Source organism: Pinus tabuliformis, chromosome 8 (assembly GCF_031772625.1).
Source record: "Pinus tabuliformis cultivar Carrire ecotype Pingquan chromosome 8, CPIR1, whole genome shotgun sequence".
Lineage (NCBI taxonomy): Eukaryota > Viridiplantae > Streptophyta > Pinopsida > Pinales > Pinaceae > Pinus > Pinus tabuliformis.
Window position 1 is genome coordinate 1182054262 of NC_142294.1, and position 5898 is coordinate 1182060159.

The 5898-nt window shown below is 35.8% G+C and overlaps 1 pseudogene; it reads right to left on the reverse strand.

The window, feature by feature from the left end:
• Nucleotides 1-1473: 1473 nt before the first annotated feature.
• Nucleotides 1474-3001, reverse strand: LOC149239562 (2-hydroxyisoflavanone dehydratase pseudogene; annotated as a pseudogene).
• Nucleotides 3002-5898: the final 2897 nt, after the last annotated feature.

Here is a 5898-nt window from a genome sequence, read left to right on the forward strand (position 1 = left end):
GGGACCTCAACATTTCCCTAGAGCTCTAGGTGGGTATGTCTTCTATCATGTAATGCATAATTTTCAAAGGTAAGCATCTAGATGATATTTTCCCTCTCTCAATCTATAATGTTTGTGAATATGCCACTAATTTTATGGCCCTTCATTTATGAGGGGGTGTTGTCGAAAATTTCTCCTTCCCTCCAGTTTTTTCCTATAAATATGTTGTACATGCTCGACACTCAATAAAGGAATCGTAGTCTTAGGTGGCTCCTATGTTGTTACTGGTTGAAAAATCCAAAGAAATTCCCTCCTTAGAAATATCACACCTTTCTCTCAAGAACCTCCATTAGCTCTATGCATAATCAACCCTCATATGTCTCTTTAATGGTTTATGGTCCCACTACGATCTTTACCAATGGATCCATTCTTCATGGACCAAGAGTTGCAAGGTTATTTTCTTCTCCAAAGGCTTCTTCGTTGTGGCATTTGTATAATTGTAAGACTACCATAAAGTTTTATCTAATGGGCCTCGAATATGGGGCAATGTTGGATTGTTCATAACATGTTGGCTTCCATATTTTGAGCCTTCTATAGTAGTCATTTCCAAGCTACCAATATCAACCTATCTTCTTAATCCACCTACTCACTTGCGGCAACACTTAATTTTTTATGATATTGGAAACTCCACAGGTCATTTCATTGCAATCGATACTTCTCGTGGGAAGTTTTGCACCTACACTTCTATAAAAATATGTGTTGAAATTCACATCAGTAAAGGGCTACCAAAGAAAATTAATTTAAAAAATTGATTTTCATTGGAGCTAGGCTTTGGACTATGAGAATATTGCTTTTCGCTAGCACTTTTGTCATCAAACAAGCCATTTACAGATCTCTTTCCCGCTATTCAAATCTCACTAGAAGTGGAACATTTAAAATTCTAGAGAAAAAATTTGGAAGCCCTTCAATCAACCTCTTATGGAGGACGAGGCCTCCTCTCATTCAGACAAGGATGATGAAGGATATGATGATGAAATACATTTGATGGATAAGGAGGCTCAAAATTTGGCTCCTCAAAAGTCTCTTGAGGATTGTATTGTAAACCATGCTCCCTTGACATGAATAGAGATATTGAATAATAATGCTTATTCGAGCGCATTGAAGTGAACTCATAAGTCTACTTCTTTGGACTCTAACAAGTATTCTCCTTCAACGCACAATAATAATCTCTAGATTGCTTTGATAAACCCACCTTTGGAAGGTTGGGTGAAGGTTTCAAAAAGGAAAGGAAAGAAAGGATGCTCTGAGGTTTTTTACTTAATTTTTTTTTTTTCCAGTTCTCTTTTGAATTTTATAAATCATTATAAAAATAAATATATGAATGCATCTATATTTTTTATTTTTTTTTAACTTCTCTGAACAAATCAATTAACATTGATCTTTCAACTTGTAAGAATAACAAATTACAAATAAATTATTGTTGCTCCGGGTAAAAGACAACAAATTATGATATACATGGCGGTCATCAGAATGCAGTAAGGAAAGTCATCACAAACAGAAACAATCGATTTCAATATCTGCGTAATGACACTTTGGCTAAATCTATTACCCTGTAACCTCTTATGTTTTTAAGACTGTCCAGTTTCTTCAATATTGGCTCCATAGTGCAGTTATTACCCTGTAGCCTTTCTGTTTCCGCAACGAAACTGTATATGCAAAACAATCACAGATATTAGCATTCAAATTGACAAAGAAAGATTCCGGGTAGGGTTCTTACAGTCATCAGAGGAGGAGAGGGAGGAAAAGGAGTGCATGAAGTCCGAAATGCGTTTCAACATGAGATACGCATTCTCAGATTTGGGATTGAAGAGATGGAACACGTGGCCTTCGCCTTCCGTCATAACCAGATCAGCGTCTTTGCCTGCCTTCTTTAAACCTTCGTAGTACAGAATAGCGCGATCTGCCAGCAGATCCTTCTCTGCCACGAATACAAGCATTCGTTCATACACCAGAGTGGACAGATCAGGAGAACGGGGTCCAAGTGGGTTGCTAAAAGGGTGGTCTTTATCCTCCCCTGGGGGGAGGACGATGCTCCATATTGCATCCGACAACTCCTTAAAACCCTCCGCCTCCGCCTGTGGCCCAACTTCGCGCCCAATTAGTTCTTTCCCTTGAAAACCGGGGTGAACCAGAATGGCCCCTTGTAAACGCAGGCCATCCCATTTCCTTCCACTCGCAAGGATTCCCAACTGATGCACGATGTTGCCTCCGGCACTGTCACCTGCCACGAACACCTTCCTAAAATCTGCGCTTGAAGCGAGCCACGGATCCACAGACTCCCCATCCAGCGCTACTGCTTGATGGTCTAGCCATTCAAGAACGCCAAAACAATCGTGATAAGCAGCAGGGAGGCGATGCTCGGGCGCTTTCCTGTACTCCACCGATAGGCATATCACCTTCGCCTCTTTAGCCACTTCACTGACATAGTTGTGATAAAACGGCGAGACAGCCGATCCGATACAGAAACCCCCTCCGTGAATGTACACAAGTACCGGAACTTTCTGTTTTCCCTCACTCTCTTCGAACGGAGGAAGGAAGAGTCGAACGGAGACGCCTGTTTCAGGATCGATGACCACGTCCTTCGATGGCACTCCTCCCTTGGATTCATTACCGAGCAGCGGAGAAGGGGGGACGGTACCCTCGTCGAGCAAGCGTTCAAGCGTCCCGTCTTCGTATATCCTCAGCAGACCGGGAGCCTCAGCTACGATAGATAAAGAAGAAGATGATTCCTCCATAGGTATGCCGTTGGTAGTGTTTTTATCAATAGCTAAGCCGAGAGGGAGGAACGCAGATAAGAATATATTTACAAACCCCAACACCAGATCCAGATGCTTGCGTTTAAAGCTCCAGAGACCCTGATAATTCCCAAACATACCATGACTTTAATAACGAACCTTAATGTTCCATTAATATCGTATCATAAACCAGGAAATGTTTTGGACCTTACTTTCATGAAATGCTTACCGGGCCCCTTACGTAATTTGGTGCAAACTTTTGACTAAAAAACGCTAGTTTCCATACGGTCCACCGGTCACTGTCCAATGAGCTGTGGTATCACCATCAATTACGAAAGGTTTATTTTAAAATTTGTAGGACGGTTCTGAAGTTTTCAAACCATCGATTTAATGAATGATTTAAAATTTTACTCATATACATTTTAAAAAAAACCTAATTGATATAAACAAATAAAAAGAATTAGTGATTTTAATTAGTGAGACTCCAAAATAAATATTGCATTATTCAACACCCACATTATTAAGATTTTGAGATGAGATTGGAAGATAACATCCATATTACTAAGATTTTCAGATGAGATTTGAAGATAAACATAGATTCATTTATAATGTATTTTTGGACTTATAGAAAAGGTTTATCTCTGTCTTTAGTCATACCATGTGATCTTACAATGTATACACTTAAGCATAACACAAAAACATTGAAGCCTAAAGTTTAAAGATTGAGACTCAGACATGTCCACACCCAATAGCCATTGTAATTTTATATAAAACACTCACTGAGACTTTTTCTTTCTTTAGGTGAAACAATAGTTTTTTGTTTGATTTTGAGAATTTTATGTAGTTTATTTAGTGTTGGCACATTGGTGATAGATAAAATGAGTCTATTTATTAGTTTGATTAGAAAACAAATATATTTTGTAGTTGGATATGAGAATCTCAAATGTGTGGTTACTAAGGCTATGATGCTCTCAATAAATTCACACTTAAATATAAAAACAACTAGGTTTGTGCCTTTTAGGTGTTAGCCTATGAGAATATTATAAATTTCTTCAAAATTCATGCTTACATATTATTATTTCTTAAAATGTTCTCTCAAATTCTTATTTAAAAATGGCCTCAAATATGTGTTATTATTTATAAGGTCCTCTTTAAATCTAACTCATCAAATTATAAGCCAAAATCAAAATTAAAAACTTTTTAAGAATAATTTAATATAATTTGTAAAACTTTTGAAATTACGTAAATAATAACATATATAATTACACCAAATTATTAATTAATTTAACAGTCAGTATTACAAATTGTTTTTTACAAATTGACTGTAGCCATCTTTTAATTATATTGTTTTGGAAAATATTTTCCATCTTTTCAGTTATATTGTTTTGGAAAATATCTCCCATCATAATCTATGTATAGTGACAGTGAGGTGTAGTTTGATTGCTAAGACTTTGTCCCTATGCGTGGTAAATTTTATGGAGTTGTCTGCGACTTTTTGAGATTCCGGTGGTAAATTATATCATGTTTTGGTAAAAAAGTCTTCGGACACTTTCCCCAAAGATTTTTCGCCTCTTCGGAACCCCGTGACAACTTCTTTCCTCTCGCGTGTCGTGTAAGGTGCCACTGCCCTCTCGGAAACTTTTTAAATTCCATCGTTGAACGTCCCCTGCGCTCGAGAATCATTTTAATTTCCGTATGACTTGAACAAAGCATGCATCTAAACTTTTAATTAGATAAGTACAATATGTCTCAATCATACACGTCGCTGTAATAATTTAATTTAAAACCCATGTGCAAATATCGTAATTTAAAACCATGTCCACATTACTTGATACAAGTTAATTTAAAACCCATAGTTATTATGGATTCTCAATATCATCATTCTCTGGTTTTCATGATGAACTACACTTGTTGGTTCAAAACGCATTAGTCGAAAATTTTCTCATATGATTTTTACCGACAGACTTTGTTTAATATCTATATATATATATAGATAATTATGAGGATAAACCATATTAGTTATTAAAAAAGTTTAAATAATTTAAATGATTTATGTAATGATTCACAAGTTAGATCTTTAAATATCTCTTAAAGTTATTTTTTTTGTATTTGTTGATTTGCTATTAGATGCATACATGTTGTGATAGTATTTTGAAATGTACATTTTGGTAACATAGCTCTGACATAATGTTTTTGTTGGTATTGATGATATAGCACCATACTAGATAGAGGCATATAGAAAACATGTAATTTTGTTTCATAGTGGAGAATGTATTGGTACAAAATCCTTCATTAAGATAATTAAATCACAACTTAATTTAATGAGATTATAATAATTTATTTGAACCTATAGTGATAACACAAAACATTTGGTTATAAACATGGAATGCATGTATATATAGTTTAATTGACCATGAAGCAAGAAGACATATTTTGATTAGAAATAGTCTAGTTGAGGGCCAAGAAACAGGAAAACTATTTTTTATTATTTAAATTATTATGGTATAATGGAAGTTAGATATAATTTATTTACGTTTGGAGTTAGATGATGTAACGCTCCTGATGTAAAGTTCCTCCAATGATTGTAAATATTATGAATTACTTGCATTTACTTTTATTACTTAAGACTTAAGAACTGATGGGCCTTGGCTATGGACTTGGCGTAGTGGAAGCCTAACAGGAATTTAGACTAATTAAAGTGTAGTGTTTTGATTAATTAAAGTGTACCGTTGTCAAATAAATAACTAGTGAAAATTTTGGAATTCACTGGGGAAATTTAAATAGAAACGCTTTTACTAGACAGTTACAAATCAGTTACCTTTCTATCCCTTGAGATAAAACATGATCTCAAAAGATGAGAGTCAAGGCAACTGAGAGAGGAACTTTAAATGGAAAATATTTTACCAGATAGTTACAAATCACTGACCCTTCCATTGTTTGAGATAAAAGATGATCTCAAAGTATGAGAGCCAAGGAAGTCAACCGAGAGAGGAAGTTGGAGGCATCATGAGGAAAGGAATTGGATTCAGAAGCCAACACGGGATGTTTTGAGCGTGAGGCAGGTCATTGCCCTGAGGTATTCTTGAGTTGGAAAAAGAGCCAATAGAAGCCTCAAGACTAATGC